Source organism: Erinaceus europaeus, chromosome X (assembly GCF_950295315.1).
Source record: "Erinaceus europaeus chromosome X, mEriEur2.1, whole genome shotgun sequence".
NCBI lineage: Eukaryota > Metazoa > Chordata > Mammalia > Eulipotyphla > Erinaceidae > Erinaceus > Erinaceus europaeus.
This window is the reverse complement of record NC_080185.1, coordinates 106266643-106285254: the sequence shown is the minus strand read 5'-3', so window position 1 is coordinate 106285254 and position 18612 is coordinate 106266643. Positions and strand designations below refer to the sequence as shown.

Here is an 18612-nt window from a genome sequence, read left to right as displayed (position 1 = left end):
AGAAGAGAGATAGAAAGAGAGCAAAAACATATGTACAGTTAACAATGGGCCAGTTCATGATTTTTTCTTGTTTTTTAAATTTTATTTATAAAACAGAAACAGTGACAAAACCATAGGATAAAAGGGGTACAACTGGGAGTCGGGCTGTAGCGCAGCGGGTTAAGCGCAGGTGGCGCAAAGCACAAGGACCGGCATAAGGATCCTGGTTCGAACCCCGGCTCCCCACCTGCAGGGGAGTCGCTTCACAGGCGATGAAGCAGGTCTGCAGGTGTCTGTCTTTCTCTCCTCCTCTCTGTCTTCCCCTCCTCTCTCCGTTTCTCTCTGTCCTATCCAACAACGACGACAATAATAACTACAACAATAAAACAACAAGGGCAACAAAAGGGAATAATAAATAAAATAAAATATTTTTAAAAATTATAAAAAATATTTTAAAAAAGGGGTACAACTTCACACAGTTCCCACCACCAGAATTCCATACCCCATCCCCTCCCTTGATAGCTTTCCTATTCTTTAACCCTCTGAGAGTATGGACCCAAGATCATTGTGGGATGCAGAAGGTGGAAGGTCTGGCTTCTATAATTGCTTCTCCGCTGAACATGGGCATTGACAGGTCGATCCATACTCCCAGCCTGCCTCTCTCTTTCCCTAGTGGGGCGGGGTTCTGGGGAGTCGGAGCTCCAGGACATATTGGTGGGGCTGTCTGTTCAGGGAAGTCTGGTTGGCATCATGCTAGCATCTGGAACCTGGTGGCTGAAAAGAGAGTTAACATACAAAGCCAAACAAATTGTTAACCAATCATGAACCTAAAGGCTGGAATAGTGCAGATGTAGAGTTGGGGAGGGTCTCCGTTTTGTAGATAGCTAGTAGGCATATTTTAGTTATATTCCAAAGGGCCTGTGGATATACAATTTTTTTTTAGTTTACTTTTTCCCTGAGCCTGAAGTCAGATATACAGGTGGATCCAAGTTATTGTCTGGAGAGATGATGTCATGGCTCGAAAAAGGACCAGAAAGCTGGATCAGGGAAGAGAGTATCTCCCAAATATGGGAAAGTTATATAAATATTGTTGACTGTAAACCCCATTGGTTTGATCTTATCTGGGGCCCATATTCAGCTTAGGAGCCTATGTGACCTCTTCATCCCTGTAGATCCGACCTCACATTCTGTTGTCATCAGTAGGAACATTCCAAGCTGCCCCAATATCAGGATCCATCTTCCTCAGGTGTAGCATAGAGTATGTTGTCCAGCCTCCCTTCAGAGGATGGAACATTCTCTACTGTTGTTGATCCAAGTTGAGGACAAGGTCCTATGGGGCCCCACAAAGGGATCTCTTTTGTTGTTCCTGATAGAGATAACCGGTAACAATGGAGAGAGGGATTTATTTGAGGTCTAGGTCCATCATGTCTGTTTGGGAATCTCAGAACTCCCCGAATAGGGCCCCAGCTGATGGGGTGGCCTGATAGTGACTAAAGAGTCATTGTTAAAGTATGCCAGTCTCTTGCCCTTATTCAGCTTTTGCAGTCTTTGCTTTGATAAGGTTAGCTTTGGAGTGAGTGAGGGAAGTGTAATAGGAAGTAGGTGAAGAGGGTAGACACTATTTCACTATGAACTTTATACTGACTCACTGCAGACTATTGTGTAATTTTGCTTTCAGGGATATATTTTGCCCTAATTTATGGATACATGTGAACATATGCCCTATCTCACGGGACCTGGTCTATATCTAGGTTTTGGGACTTTGTTAGGAAGTGAACCACCTGGAATGGAATTAGAGAATCCTATGAAAGGAAAGATCTCACCCAAGTAATAAGGCTGAAGGGCTGATATTCCATGCCTGACATCTCTGGACACAGTCTGAAGTAATGCATGCTGAGGTGGTACTTGTTGGTTGATTAGGTTGGGATAGGTCAGGATTGGCGGATGCAATATCATTTGGTATGAGTTGAGAGAAGCATGCAGGAAAGTGAGCCCCACCCTAGAGGTTCCAGGACTGGGGGAAATATAAGCTCTATAGAGGAAGTGGGAGGTTCCTGCTATCTTAGGGTTTAAGACAGCAATGGATAGTTACTGCTATAATCACATTATTTGGCAATTGGGTTAACTCTGAAATATCCCTTTGTTAGGATTTTCTGTATCATACACAACATCACCATAATTTATGTCCTTTGACATTATTTGTATATAGCTGTGCCACCGGTTGCTTCTGTTCTCCCTGGTCTAAGCTTTTAAGAGAGACAACATATGGAAGACTCAGGCTATGGTCTATGCATTAAAAAGTTCGAGACATTTCATCAATTTTCCCTCTCATTTAAATAGTTATTTATATGAATACAAATTAATAGGAGTGTACATAAACACCATTCCTACCACCAAAAGAATGTGTCCCATCCCACCCCCCACCCCACCCTACCCCTGTCCCGTGAAGCAGACCTCTCACTCAACCTAGGGTTTTTACTTTGGTGCCCTACTCCAAACTCAGTCAAATCCTACTTTGAGTTTCCCTTTCTGTTCTTCTTTCTTAACTTCTGTTTATGAGTGGGATCGTCCCGTACTCGTCTTTATCTTTCTGACCTAGCTCACTTAACATAATTCCTTCTAGCTTCATCCAAGATGGGTCAGAGAAGGTGGGTCCATTGTTCTTCATAGCTGCGTAGTAGCCAGTTCATAATTTTATCTCATCGAACATCAACTCAGGATAAATTCTTTTTTTGTTTTTGATCGTGGGTAGGAGTTAGAGACATAGAGAAGGAGAGATATGTGACGTTACTTCACCACTTTTGAAGCTTCCCCTATGCGGGTGAGGCAGGATAAATTCTTCCTGAAATATCCACTCCAGTCACTTACAATACAGTGTTTTTTTTCTGATTTTTTATTGGGGAATTAATGTTTTACATTTAACAGTAAGTACAATAGTTTGTACATGCATAACATTCCCCAGTTTCCCATATAACAATACAACCCCCACTAGGTCCTCTGAATCCTTCTTGGACCTGTATTCTCCCCACACAATACAGTGTTTTGTTATTAAATGACTCAATCCTTGAGTCTAATGACCTTTTTTTATCTCAATCTTTCAAAAGTATTTGACACTCTTCACTAATCTTTTTCACAGTTTTTTTTTAAATTCATGTACATAGTTTTAAAAATCATCAATGATACAAAAAGGCTTGTATCAAAGATTAAACCCCTCTATCTGATCTCCAGCTCTTAGTTCCCCTCCTCAGAAACAGTTATGATGGTCAGCTTTTTGTATATCTATGCATGCATTTTATATACAGATGGTAAGACACAGCGTGTGTCATCTTTGCCCTTCTCTTTCTGTATAAATTCTCTCATGTCACTACATGTAGCTTGACCTCATCCTTCTGCTAGCTCCCATAGCATCCAGTGCACATACTGTATTTGCCCTGCTCTTGGTTCATGTGGCCCCTCAACAGAAGGGCCTCCTACCACTGTCCAGTTGGTTTTGTGTCACTATATACTGCCAAGTTTTCTCCTACCACTTTCTACATTCTTTCATTAGTTTCCTGTCAGCCTTCTCTTTTCTAAAAGATGTGAGAGCCTTGCCCTCCCCCTCCCAGTATCTTCTTTTGTTGAAGTCACTGATAGCCACACTTTCCATTCTTGTCTCTGGATGATCTGTGACTCTATATCTCCAGTCCCCATGGCTCTCCCCTCCTAAGTCTCCTGTTGTTCTTTTGGGATTATTTGACTGTCTCACATCAAGTAGCCCGTATCTTGAATGTTTTAACACTTCAGTTCATTTTCCTTCTTATCTTCCTTACACTACCCAAGCTCAGTACTTTGAAGTTCTCTTTAAGTCCACCTCATCCCTGACCTCTACAAACAATGAGTCATCACTGCCTGGCAAGTGGACTGGTAAACCAGAGTACCTTATAACTGGAAGGTGATCTGTGTCTCTAAGAAAAGTGAACAAAGGTCTTATTGTCTGTTGGATAGTACACAATGGCATAAAAATAAAATTTTTCCATAAGGATATTTAACTTAGCAAGTAAGACACATCTTTTACCATCCTTAAAAGCACAATCCTTGGGGTCAGGTGGTGGTGCACCTGGTAGAGTACACACATTACCATGCACAAGGACCCCAGTTCACGCCCCCATCCCCACCTGCCGGGAGGAAATTTCATGAGTGGTGAAACAGTGCTGCAGATCTCTCTCTCTCTCTCTCTCTCTCTCTCCTCTCTTTCTCTCTCCTCTCTTTCTCCTCTCTATCTCTCTACCTTCTCTCTCACTTTCTGTATCTATCCAAAATAAATAAATACAATGTATAAAAACACAATCTTATCTCCCTACATTTCAGTTTATCTTAGACATTTCATGCATTCAACAGTATTATCTACAAAGTCTCAATGCATTTCTTCTGTTTTTAATATTTATGTATTTATTTTCTTTTATTTATTTACTTACATATTCCCTTTTGTTGCCCTTGTCATTTATTGTTGTAGTTATTATTGTTGTTGTTATTGATGTTGTTGTTGTTGGATAGGATAGAGAGAAATGGAGAGAGGAGGGGAACAGAGGGAGGGGGAGAGAAAGACACCTACAGATCTGCTTCACCGCCTGTGAAGTGACTCCCCTGCAGGTGGGGAGCCGGGGGCTCAAACCAGGATCCTTACGCCGGTCCTTGTGCTTTGAGCCATCTGCACTTAACCCGCTGTGATACCACCTGACTCCCTTATTTTCTTTTTTATGCGAGAGAGAGTGAGTTACAGAGAGAAAGACCAAAGCACTGCTTATCTCTGTCTTATGGCAGTGTTGGGGATTGAACCTTGAAAGACATGAAAGTCTTTTGCAGAACCATTAAGCTATCTCCCCGGCCCAATGCATTCCTTCTGCATGGGGCAGCTTTCAATTCAGATTCTTTAAAAACTTAGCATGGACATATTGGTGTCTGGGAACATGTTACCAATTCCACAGAGTAAAATTAATATGACATATATCAGTCCTTGGCTATCCTTCAGTAGGTCTCATTTCTACCAAAGAAACCCACTAGGTAAGCAGCAGCCATCCCTACTTATGGTGGTGGGATGACAGAGGAGAACTGCTTTAGAAGGGACACCATTCTAAATTCCCAGGAAGCTGTAATGGTCTGTTGTGCACTAGAGATTCTGTTATTTACAAGGTAATTGATTGAAATGGATACTACTTGCTCTCGAAGGGTCCTCATTTTCCACCCCAAAGAGATTTTCATTTCTGCATGGAAAAATATGATTATTGCATTAGTGAAGTTTCTGAGACATTTTGAAATTATTTCAGCTGAGAAGTGATTCAGAAGTGAAATATAATTTAAGTTACAGTTAACCCCATGTGCTTCATTTTTGGTCACATGTACTACAAGACCAGGTCATCCTTGATGCCCTGCCTGTCACCCCTTTGTTGGCATTCATCAGAGGTGCCAATTCAAGTAGCTGGATGAGTAAGGAATTAGCAATTATAGGAAAATAGTTTGGTGCTTTCTGATTGTCAGTTATTTCTACTATTTAACATTATCTCTTATGACTGAGAAAAATTCTTAACAGCAGAGCTCAAAATGATATCATTAGCTTGAAAATAAACAACCCAGGGAAATGCTTGACAAAGTTTTGCTACAAGTTCCTCCTTCTTTGAGCCCATTTGACACAACATCTTCTCTTCTTTCTTTCTTTTTTTTAAAGAATTTATTTATTTATTCATGAGAAAGATAGGAGGAGAGAAAGAACCAGACATCACTCTGGTACATGTGCTGCCGGGGTTCGAACTCAGAACCTCATGGTTGAGAATCCAATGCTTTATCCACTGTGCCACCTCCCGGACCACTTTCTCTTCTTTCTTAAATTATTATTATTATTATATTGGATAGAGACAGAGATAAATTAAGGGGAGGGCAGATAGATGAGGTAGAGAAAAAGAGAGACATCTGCAGTACTGCTTCACTACAGGTGAAGCCCCCACAACCACCACCATCACTGGCGGGATAGAACCAGGGGCTTGAAAACCAGGTCCTTGCACATGGTAAGATGTTCGCTTAACTAGATGTGCCACCTTCCAGACCCCATTCCTAGTTTTTAAATTGTTTTCTGTTACCCTTTAATCTGCACCTCAGCCCCCTTATGACTTCTAGATCTTGGGACACAGCATTTCCTGCTCAAGGGAAGATAATGTTTAACTTCCCCTCGCATAAACTGGTCTCAAAGAGGAAAAAAATTCTCCTATTCTTTGTTGAGCAACTAAGAATTTCCATTTTACTGAGGTTTGTTTATCTATTCTTTGCAACTCAAACAAATGAGTATTTGCAGGAGCCCTGCTTTGGCCTCAAAGAACTGATAAAATTGGTGGGAAATCTTGGTTTTCATGCATCAGTTTTTATCCAGAATCCACGTCTATTTCACTATCCTTTCTTTAGTCTTTAAGAGTCTTAGGACAGAAAAGGGAAAGTGGACGCCATTAGTATTCCTTCCTGTTCTTGCCTCTTTGAAGGGCTGGAGTACATTAAAAGGACAAATTTATCAATGGGTTAAAATTAGATTTTGAGGATGGGGGAGAAAGCATGGTGGTTATGCAAACAAACTTTCATGCCTGAGGCTCTGAGCTCCCAGGTTCAATCCCCCATATTACCATAAGCCAGACCTGAGAAGTGCTTTGTTAAAAAAAAAATGGATTTTTTTTTTTTTTAGCCTCCAGTATTATCGATGGAGCTTGGTGCCTGCACTAAGAATCTACTGCTCCTGGAGGCAATTTTTCCCCATTTTTTGTTACCCTTATTGTTCTTGTTGTTGTTGTTAGATAGGACCAAGAGAAACCAAGAGAGGAGGGGAAGACAGAGAGGGGGAAAGAAAGACACCTGCAGACCGGGATCCTTAACGCGCTGCAGACCGACCCTAAAAACTTGGATTTTGAAGGTGAAGAAACTAATCCAGCAGTTGTGCACTAGATTTTCTTGCCTGAGGCCCCAGAAGTCCTGGTTCAGTCCCTGGCAAAGCCATAAGCCAGAACTGAGCAGTGTTCTAGTCTCTTCCTTGCCCCCTCCCTTTCACTGTGTCTCTCTTAATACATTTTAAATAGGGAGTCAGCGGGCTAAGCTCATGTGGCACGAAGCGCAAGGACCGGCGTAAGGATCCCAGTTCGAGCCCCCGGCTCCCCACCTGCAGGGGAGTCTCTTCACAAGCGGTGAAGCAGGTCTGCAGGTGTCTATCTTTCTCTCCCCTCCTCTCTCCATTTCTCTCTGTCCTATCCAATAACTACAACCATAAAACAACAAGGGCAACAAAAGTGAATTTTAAAAAGTTAAAATAAAGAGAGCCTGGTGGTGGTGCATCTGGTTGAGCGCACATGTTACAATGGTCAAGGACCCGGGTTCGAGTCCCAACCCCCCATCCCCCACCTGCAGGAAGAAATCTTTGTGAGTGGTGAAGCTGTGTTGCAGGTGTCTTGGTCTCTCTCTCTCTCTCTCTCTCTCTGTCACCCCCTTCCCTCTCAATTTATGACTGTCTCTATCTAATAAATAAATAATAAAGATTTAAAAAATTATTTATTGATTCATGAGAAATGATAGGAGAGAGAGAAAGAACCAGACATCACTCTGGTACATGTGCTGCAGGGGATTGCACTCAGGACCTCATGCTTGAGAGTCCAATGCTTTATCCATTGCGCCACCTCCCGAACCACTAATAAATATTTTTTTAAAGAATCAATATTAAGAAATAAAATAAAGGAGCTGAGATGTGGTGTACCCAGTTGAACACACACATCATGCACAAGGACCTGGATTCAGGTCCCTGGTCCCCACCTGAAGAAGGAAGTTTCAGGAGTGGTGAAACAGAGCTGTAGTTGCCTCTCTTCTCTCCACCTCTCTATTGTACCCTCCTCTCTCAATTTCTCTCTGCCCTACCACGTAGAAAGAACGGAAAAAATGGTTGCCAGGAATGGTCGATTCTTAGTGCAGGCACCGAGCCCCCGCAATAACCTTGGTGACAATAAAAAGTAAAGAATTAAATAAATAATATTTTCATTAAATAATATAAAGGGGCCAGGCAGTGGAACGCCCAGTTGAGTGGACACGTTACCTTGCACAAGGAAGTGGTTCCAAGCTTCCAGTCCCCGCTTGTATGGGGGAAACTTCACGAGCGGTAAAACAGTGCCACAGGTGTCTCTCTCCCTATCTCTCTCTCCCTTCCCAATTTCTATCTGTCCTATCAAATTAAAGAAAGAATTTAAAAAGAGGGGAAATGACTGTCAAGAGAGGTGAATTTGTTGTGAAGGCACTTCTTCTTCTTCTTCTTCTAGCGTTTGCCCTTCTTCCGTAGCCAGTCAACAGCGTCAGGTTGAAAGCTGTCAGGAGCTGCTTGTTGCTGGCTTTGAAAGTGACTGGGATCCATGTGGATTCAGTCGGCTAGGAAGGATCGTAAGTTTCCCCCAAAGAATGGGTACTCACGGGATGCACCACGAGAAGTGCTGAGTCCCAGCAGTAACTCCGATATCATTAAATAATAATAATAATTTAAAAATAAAATTATATATGTGTTTACTTCCTTATAAATCCTCTCTATATATTTATAATCATATTTTTGGAAAGGTATGGATTCCATTCTCCTTGGCATCCTTATCCTTGCATGGTTAGATAATCAGAACTATAATTAAAAAAATGAACAATGTTGTATGAGAGGAGAGAAGGTCAGCACTTCCCTTGACAAGGGTGGAAGAGGCTTCAGTGTACCAGGCATACAGTTAAGGCATTGTCACTAATTTGTGGCATATAACTGCTGTTTTTTTTTTTTTTTTTTAAAAAAAAGATGCCAGGGGGACTGGGTGGTGGCACACCTGGTAGAGCGCTCACGTTACAGTGCACAAGGATCCAGGTTTGAGCCCCTGGTCCTCACCTGCAGGGGAAAGCTTAACGAGCGGTGAAGCAGTGTTGCAGGCGTTTCTCTGTCTCTTTCTCTCTCTACCTCCTCCTCCTTCTCAACTTCTCTGTCTCTAACCAATAATAAGTAAATTTTAAAAAGTGGTTATAGGGAGTCAGGTGGTAGCGAAATGGGTTAAGCGCAAGTGGTGCAAAGCGGAAGGACTGGCACAAGGACCCCGGTTCGAGCCCCCGGCTCCTCACCTGCAGGGGAGTTACTTCACAAGCAGTGAAGCAGGTCTGCAGGTGTCTATCTTTCTCTCCCCTTCTCTGTCTTCCCCTCCTCTCTCCATTTCTCTCTGTCCTATCCAGCAACAAAGCCATCAATAACAACAACAATAATAACTACAACAATAAAAAAACAAGGGCAACAAAAAAGGGAATAATAAATATTTCTTTTTAAAAAAGTGGTTATATACTTAATACTACTCAGAGGTTAAAAGAAAAAAAGACTATAATGTGCCCTTTGGGACTAAATGGATGGAACTAGTAGTGATTATGCTTAGTGAAGTAAGCAAGAAGGTGAAGGACAACTATGATATTGTCTTACTCATATGTGGAATACAGACAATTAAAGCCCATGAACTTGAATAAAGAACATATATATATATTCAACCCATATCTTTGACCTTGGGAGAAGTATGTTGGTTACCAGTTGGAGGAGAGTGGGAGCACAAAATTTTGGTGTTGAAAGTGGTGTAGAATTATACCACTATTACTCTATAATCTTGTTGAGATTAGAAGATAGATATTATATATTAAATAAATTAAATATTAAATGCATATTGAAGATAATTTATTTTATAGAAATGCAAATATATTTATATATTATTAAATATCAGTTAATTAAAATAAAGAATGAAACTGTCTTTTAATATTTATTTTATTGAATTTGATTTTTTATTTTATTTGTAAAAAGGAAACACTAACAAAACCATAGGATAAGAGGGGTACAACTCCACACAATTCCCACCACCAGAACTTCGTATCCCATCCCCTCCCTTGATAGCTTTCCTATTCTTTTTTTTTTTTAATAAAAAGGAAACACTGACAAAACCATAGGATAAGAGGGGTATAATTCCACACAATTCCTACCACCAGATCCCCGTATCCCATCCCCTCCCCTGATAGCTTTCCTATTCTTTAACCCTCTGGGAGTATGGACCCAAGGTCATTGTGGGATGCAGAAAATGGAAGGTCTGGCTTCTGTAATTGCTTCCCCACTGAACATGGGCATTGACAGGTCGACCCATACTCCCAGCCTGCCTCTCTCTTTCCCTAGTGGGACAGGCCTCTGGGGAATCAGAACTCCAGGACACATTGGTGGGGTTGTCTGTCCAGGGAAGTCTGGTTGGCATCATGCTAGCATCTGGAACCTGGTGGCTGAAAAGAGAGTTAACATACAAAGCCAAACAAATTGTTGAAAAGTCATGAACCTAAAGGCTGGAATAGCACAGATGAAGAGTTGGGGAGGGTCTCTGTTTTGTAGATAGCTAGTAGGCATATTTTAGTTATATTCCAAAGGGCCTGTGGCTATACTAGTTTTTTTTTTCTCTGAGCCTGAAATCTGATATGCAGGTGGATCCAAGTTATTGTCTGGGGAGATGATGTCACGGCTGGAAAAGGACCAGAAAGCTGGATCAGAGAAGAAAGTAGCTCCCAAATATGGGAAAAGTGTATAAATATTGTTGACTGTAAACCCCATTGATTTGATTTGGTCTGGGGCCCATATTCAGCTTAGGAGCACAGAGTGCATAAGGGCTTGGGTTTGAGTCCCCACCTGCAGGGGCAACGTTTTGCAGGTGGTGAAGCAATGTTTCAGGTGTCTGTCTCTCTCTGTCACCCCATTCCTTCTTGATTTCTGACTGTCTCTATCCAATAAGTAAATAAAGATAATTAAAATATATTTTTTTAAAAAGTCAGATTTCCTGACCAAATCCATTTGTTTAAATATATATATATAATGCAGTAGCGCAGCAGGTTAAGCGCACGTGGCATGAAGCACAAGGACTGGTGGAAGGATCCCAGTTTGAGCCCCTGCTCCCCACCTGCAGGGGAGTCGCTTCACAAATGGTGAAACAGGTCTGCAGGTGTCTATCTTTCTCTCCCCCTCTCTGTCTTCCCCTCCTCTCTCCATTTCTCTCTGTCCTATCTAACAACAACAATATCAACACCAACAAAAATAACTACAACAACAATAAAAAACAACAAGGGCAACAAAAAGGGGAAATAAGTAAATAAATAAATAATACTGCTCTATAGCCAATTTTTCCCATAGGGATTTTAGTTCCTGTCACCAAACTTGTGAGAAGTTCATAGGTCCCTTCCTGATAGTTGGGACCCAAAGGTAAAACAACTGAGAAAGATTAAACATGGTCTTTGTGTACTCTAGTCCCCAGAGTTTATGCAATTTGAACACTTTTGCGGATGAAAGGGGACTTTCAGCTCTGAGGTCCCAAAGAGGCCTCTAGCACTTCAAAGTATGTTCCAGATTCTTAAAATTGACATTCTCTTTGGTGCGCTTCTTAGTTCCTTCCCCCTTGATTCTGTTTTTATCTTGCCTTTCATCTGACTCGTGTTAATAAAGCCAGCCAGAGCCTCTTATGGGAGAGAAACTGGAATTTAGTCCCAATAGTGTCGTTTCACAAAACAGTAGGGAAGTGAGGATGGTGTCACTGAGGCCTTAGCTCACTCAGATTTCCTCCCTTTCTGGAAATCTTGCTGGAGTAGAAATTTTCCCTCTGTCTTCTACTCCCCACATGAAACTCTCTTTAAAGTCCTGTCCCTACAGAATAAAAGTCAAGCACCATAGACAATGGATTACAGAGTCAAAAAGCTCACTTTAAGTAAGCAATGTCTACTGACAATAACGAAGGACTTTCTGTTCTTTGCAACTCCTGAGGAAAAGAAGGCCTTATGACACTAATGCAAAGATTTCTTTCAAGAGATGCTCTAAGTCTATGCTGTCCCTCTATAGTCACTGTTAGTAGAAGTCAATTCACTGGCTTTTGAAGTTTAGAGATGAAATCCTCTCTTACCAAACTCTTGGAAGAATTACAGTTGTGCCTTTGAGACTGGTATTCTTTGGGGGGGTTCATGGTCAGGAAATCCCATCAAATAATGAGACCAGCTGCACATCCAATTCAGTGGACATGGATGCATAACTGCCCACACATCATTCCAAATCACTTCACAGAGCTCTTGGCTTCATTTTTAGGTCTTTTAAGGCAATGCTTCTCCAATGTTGATATTCCTTGGGATTCTTACTAGAATCCAAACTCAGGAGGCCTGGCAGGTCTGACAGCTTCTATTTATTTTTTTTTAAAATATGTTTTTATTTACTATTTATTGGATACATAGAGAGAAATTGAGAAGGAAGGGAGAGATGGAATGGGAGAGAGACACCAGCAACACTGCTTTGCTGCTCACGAAGCTTCCCCCTGCAGATGGGAACCAGGGGCTTGAAGCCAAGTCCTTGTGCATTGTAACATGTGCACTCAACCAGGTGCGCCACCATCAAGCCCCAACATCGTCTATTTCTAGCAGCCTTCATGGCAGTGACCATGCTTCACATTCATCTGCCCAGCACCACACTGAGTAGCCAGATGTGAGGTCCCTGTGTTCAGCGATTTACCGTGAGACTTTCTTCACCGCAAACATTGTTATTTGCCATATGCCATCCGTGTGTGCAGTACTGAGTATCCTCAGAGCAACTCTATAGTGTGTGGTTGCTTCTAAAAATAAAGAGAATTTGGCTCTCACAGGAGTTAATTCATTTGTCCAAGGTCACATAGCTAGTAGGTACCAAAGATTTGGACCTGGGTTTTTCCAAAATCGCAACACTGTTCCCCATGTATTATATAAAGGGTCCTATACAGAACACTTTGTGAGATAAGAATGTATTAAAAAGTTAACAGTACCATAGACAGAAACTGGACAGAGAGGAAACTCACCTCTCCAGAGCTCTGGCCCACTAGGGAAAGATAGAAACAGGCTGGGGGGATAGATCGACCTGCCAATGCCCACATCCAGCCAAGAAGCAATTATAGAAGCCAGAACTCTTACCTTCTATGCCCCCCCCCCACACACACACAACCTTGATCCATACTCCCAGCAAGGGAGAAGTGATAGAAGAAGGAAGATAAGAGGGCTCTGCACTCCAGCTCCATCAGCACCCAGAGAGAGGAAGAAAAGGAGAGGGGCATTTGGAGGTAGTAATGTTGTCATGAGTGGCTTGCAGGGGAAGAGAGGATTGGATCAGGAAGAAAAAGGGGCAATTATGTATAAATGTGGACAGATAGTTGTAGAGATGATGGTTGGCCCATGTCTACAACCTTAGTGGAACTATGGTGGCTTGCAGTGGGGAGACTGGGGATTCAGAACTCTGGTGATGGGAATGGTGTGGATTTGTACCCCTGTTGACATGTAATTTTGTAAATCAATATTAAATCACTAATAAAATTTTAATAAAAAAGAAACTAGACAGAGACATAAACAGATATTAGTACACTCTAAAAACACTTCTAGTGGAATAAGTTAATAATGTGCTTCTGTAAAATCATTTTGTTTTAGCTCTCATTAATAGCTCTTACTTTAGAATGCAAAAAATGTTTCCAATAATATTTAAAAACTATCACTGGCATATGAGACAGATACAAGGCATATTTATTTTTTAATATTTTATTTATTATTGGATAGAGAAATAGAGACAGAGAAATAGTGAGGGGGAGACAGAGGGACAGGTATCTCTCTCTTTCTCTCTCTTCCCCCTCCCCTCAATTTCTCTCTGCCTCTATCCAAAACAAATAAATACATAATTAATAAAATACAAAAGAGACTGGCTCTAGATGGGAGAACTTTGAATGTAACAACAGTGACTTGTCGAGAACAGTGAGGAAACTCTTTGGAACCCTCCTGAGAGTTGGAGTTGAGGAGGAGAATAGGAGTCTCCCTGGTTCCTTCAAGGTGTCTACTTGTACAACTCAAAGTGTAAATATGTCATTTAAAAATGCCAATAAGGGGGCTGTGTGTGGTGATGCACCTGGTTGAACGCATGCATTGTTATGGGCAAGGTTCAAGGCCCCACTCCCCACCTGCAGACTGGATGCTTCACGAGAGGTGATGTAGGTCTGCAGATAGGTGTGTGTGTGTGTGTGTGTGTGTGTGTGTGTGTGTGTGTGTGTGTGTGTGTGTGTGTGTGTCCTCCTCTACCTCCCCCTGACACTTTTCAATTTCTCTCTGTCCTGAGGCAGACTGGGAGTATGGATCGACCTGTCAATGCCCATGTTCATCGGGGAAGCAATTACAGAAGCCAGACCTCCCACCTTCTGCATCCCGCAAAGACCTTGGGTCCATACTCCCAAAGGGTTAAAGAATAGGAAATCTGGGAGTTGGGCGGTGGCACAGTGGGTAAAGCGCACGTGGCACAAAGCTCAAGGACCAGAGTAAGGATCCCAGTTCAAGCCCCCGGCTCCCCACTTGCAGGGGAGTCACTTCACAAGCGGTGAAGCAGGTCTGCAGGTGTCTGTCTTTCTCTCCCCCTCTCTGTCTTCCCCTCCTCTCTCCATTTCTCTCTGTCCTATCCAACAATGACGACAACAACAATAATAGCTACAATAATAAAATAACAAGGGCAACAAAAGGAAATAAATATTTTTTAAAAATATATATAGGAAAGCTATCGGGGGAAAGGAATGGGATACGGAGTTCTGGTGGTGGGAATTGTGTGGAGTTGTACCCCTCTTATCCTATGGTTTTTGTCAATGTTCCCTTTTTATAAATAAATTAAAATTAAAAAAAATAAGAAACCCTTGATCAAGAATTCCCTATAAAGACAGAAACAGGTTGGGGCTATGGATCATCCTGTCAATGCCCAGGTCCAAAGGAAAAGTAATTACAGAAGCCAGATCTCCCATCTTCTGCACCCCATAAAGATTTCTGGTTCATAATCCCAGAAGGATAATGAATAGGGAAGTTTCCAATGGAGGGGGTGGGACACAGAACTCTGGTGGTGGGAATTGTATGGAATTGTACCCATCTTATGCCACAACCTTGTCAACCATTATTAAATCACTAATAAAAAATCATTTTAAAAAGAATTTCCTATGGTTCCCCAAAGTTTACCGTCATCCTTAAGAAACTACTAAGACAAAACAAAACCAGGACTGGCTATGGAAAAAAAAATTCTGTCCTATCAAATAAAATAAAGTGGGGGGATGGCTGCTGGGAGTAGTTGATTTGTAGTGCTGGCACTATGCCCCAGCAATAACCCTCATGATAATTAAAAATATATAATAATAATAATAATGCCAATAAGTTGATTAAAAATTAATAGTAGTGAGTTAGTAAGGTAAAAGCTGCCTCTCCAGCCCTTAATATTCTACTTCCCAGCATAAAACAGTGCTTTCAGTTTGATGGTTATCTTTTCTACCAGAAGTAAGGTTTCTACAAATGTACAATGATTCTCACGGACCACAAATTATATTGAATAAATGTTCTGAATTAAGCTTTTGATATTTGTGTGCCATTTTAACACTGGGCTCAAGGAAAGCGATCATATTGATAAGTGAGGATTTATTATGTGCTAGGAGTTGGGCATTTACAAAAGGCAAGTTACTGGGGTTTGATCTATAGCTTAACAGAGTTTGTAGTTAAGTGGCTTCTCTGTTCCTCTGACCAGGAAAAAGAAGCATCCTACTGAAAAGTAGGAATTTGAGGGTGTAGTCTCTTCAAGCAAATTTCACTTCTTCACAGTGATTCCCGGAAACTACTTTCTGGTCTACACGCCAAGGTAATCCATTTGAATCCTTGAATCTGTTTGCCTTCTTACAACTTATGATGAAATGATATTGTATTTACAAAGTTTTCATCCTAGGCACAGGACAATCAAATCAAGAAAAACTGGTTCTTGCCAGTCTTCTGGCATAGGTACCTTGGAGCAATAGGACTGGTGTTAACTACATATGGAATTCACTCAGCCAACCTAAACACCACTTCTCACCAAACTGCATGAAACTTGAGCAGCCTGAGATGAAATTCCCCCATACAAGAGTAATGCATGCTCCGATAACTGGCCATTCACACTTTATTTCTTTATATAAAATCATCGGTTTGATTGCTTGCAAAACCACACCTTAAAAAGGTTATGTCACAGGGGAAGTTTTAAGGTGTGTACTCCACTTTGTGGGTTGAGTGCTGTTGAGTAATGCCTTTGTTCATGATTAGCCAGGCTTGAAGAGTGACAAGACTGAGAAGAGAAAGGTGTCATGCTTCCCAAAACTGTCTCATTTGGAGAACCACCTGAGAGTTTCCAGCCTCTTCCTTTTGACATATGGTTGATTTGATTTAGGGAGTATCTTGGCACTGCTCCATTGAACAACCTTCTCAGATGACTATTTTTTAATGCTTTTTTAAATATATGTACGTATATATTTTTGTCTCCAGGGTTATCACTGGGGCTCAGTGCCGGCACTACTAATCCACTGCCCCAGTGGCCATTTTTTTCCTATTTTATTCGATAGAACAGACAGGAATTGAGAGGAGGGAAGGGGAGACAACACAATAGTGATGCAAAGAAATTGAGATGAGAGGGGAAGATAGAAAGAAAGAAAGAGGGAGGGCCTGGCGGTAGCTCACTGTGTTAAGAGCACATAGTGTGAAGCTATGGACCCACAGAAGGATCGTGGTTTGAGCCCCCAGCTCCCCACCTGCGAGGGATGGGGTCACTTCACAAGTGGTGAAGCAAGTCTGCAGGTGTCTTTCTCTCCCTCTCTCTATTTTCCCCTCCTCTCAATTTCTCTCTGTCCTATCCAATAACAACAAAAAATGGAAATGGCCTCCAGGAGCAGTGGATTCGTCCAAGCCCGATAACCCTGGAGGCATGTGTGAGAGAGAGAAAGAAAGAGAGAGGGAGGGAGGGAGACCTGCTTCACTGCTTGTGAAGCGACCCCCCTGCAGGTGGGGAGCCGGGACTCGAATCAGGATCCCTATGCAGGTCCTTGCGCTTGTTTTAAAAAGAAAAGAAAAGAAAAGAAAACACATTAGCTGGGATCTGCTCAGAAAGATGTAACTAATAAAAAAAATAATGGTGTTTCATGAGGAAAGAAAGTTTGACTGACAAGCTGAATCAATTACTCACAGACTTTTTCTGGAAGCATCAATTCTCCTGTAGTAGATAGCAGAAGTACTTCATGCGTGCTTCATATTTTGTCCCTAGGAATATTTTTAAAGTATGCTCAAGGGTCAAGATATATAAAATTAATATTAGCTACATTTTTGTTTCCAGAACACTATTCAGCTCTGGCTTATGGTGGTGCCAGGGACTGAACCGAGGACCTCAGAGCCTCAGGCATGGACGTCTTGCGTAACTGCTATACTAGGTCCTGCTTTTTGCTACTTCATCAAAACCATTCTCAAATTATACAGGCTTTCTTATTGTGATTGTGTGGTGGTAACGAAAATGATACTGAGACTGGGTGGTGATACACCTGGTTGAGTGCACATGTCACAATGCACAAGGACCCAGGTTTGAGCCCCCTGTCCCCACTTGCAGAGGGAAAGCTTTGCAAGTGGTGAAGCAGTATTGCAGGTGTCTCTGTCTCTCTCACTCTCTATCACTCCCTTCTGTCTCAACTTCTCTCTGCTTCTATCCAATAAGTAAAGATAGATAATACCAAAATATATTTTTTTTAAAAGATGACTAGTCATACATTAGAAAGGACAGTACCCATGAATGTTGAAGAGGATGGGGGAGAGGGAGGAACACTTCTGCACTGCTGGAGGGAATGTAAGTTCATCCAGTCCTTATGGAAAACAGTCTGGAGATTTCCCAGAACATTAGAAATGGACCTACCCTTGGGCCCAACAATTTCTCTCCTGGGGAGTCTAGCAAAAGGAAATAAAAACATGTATCAGAAGAGATCTGTGTACACCAATGTTCATAACAGCACAATTTATTATAGCCAAAACTTGGAAACAACCCAGATGTCCAACGACAGATGAGTAGCTTAAAAAAAAAAGTTATGGTATATTTACAGAATAAAATACTACTAAGCTGTTAAAAATGATGAAGTCATCTCCTTTGTCTCATTTTGGATGGAACATGAAGACGTCGTGTTAAGTGAAATAAGCCAAAAAGTGAAGGACAAATACCAAGTGATCTCACCTATAGCTGGAATTTACGAAATAAGGACAGAGAGGAAAAACACAAAGTGAAACGTGGACTGGGTGGGGTGTACTGCACCAAATCAAAGAATTCTGGGTCCTGCAGGAGCAAAGCATCCAGTCCCGTCAGCGGCCTCCAGGCCGCATCAGAGCAGCCTCGCCCTCGCCAACTTGTTCTTATAATGAAGGTAGTTCCCCGGCTGGTGGGTGCAAGAGTGGTTTGTACTATATGCAAGTCTGTCATTAGTGAAACAAAGATTTAATAAAGATTTTAAATACATTAAAAAAAAGAATTCTGAGGAAGAAGGGGGTGGGAGGGAGTCAAAAGAACCTTGGGGTTCTGTGGCATGATGATGGAAAAGGGCCTAAGTTGTGGTGAGAGTGTTCTGCAAAGAACTTTCTTGGGGAGATGAAAAATTATAGGGACCGAGTGGTGGTGTACCTGACTGAGCACACGTTACAAAGCATAAGGACCCAGGTTTGAGCCCTCTGGTCCCCACCTGCAGGGGTAAAGCTTTACGAGTGATGAAGTAGTATTTTAGGTGT

The 18612-nt window shown here is 41.8% G+C and overlaps 1 non-coding gene across 1 annotated transcript; it reads left to right on the top strand.

The window, feature by feature from the left end:
• Positions 1 to 8653: 8653 nt before the first annotated feature.
• LOC132536087 (U6atac minor spliceosomal RNA) lies at positions 8654 to 8773 on the top strand. The gene has a single exon (XR_009547766.1). It is a non-coding gene; the product is annotated as a U6atac minor spliceosomal RNA (small nuclear RNA).
• The last annotated feature ends 9839 nt before the right edge of the window (positions 8774 to 18612 follow it).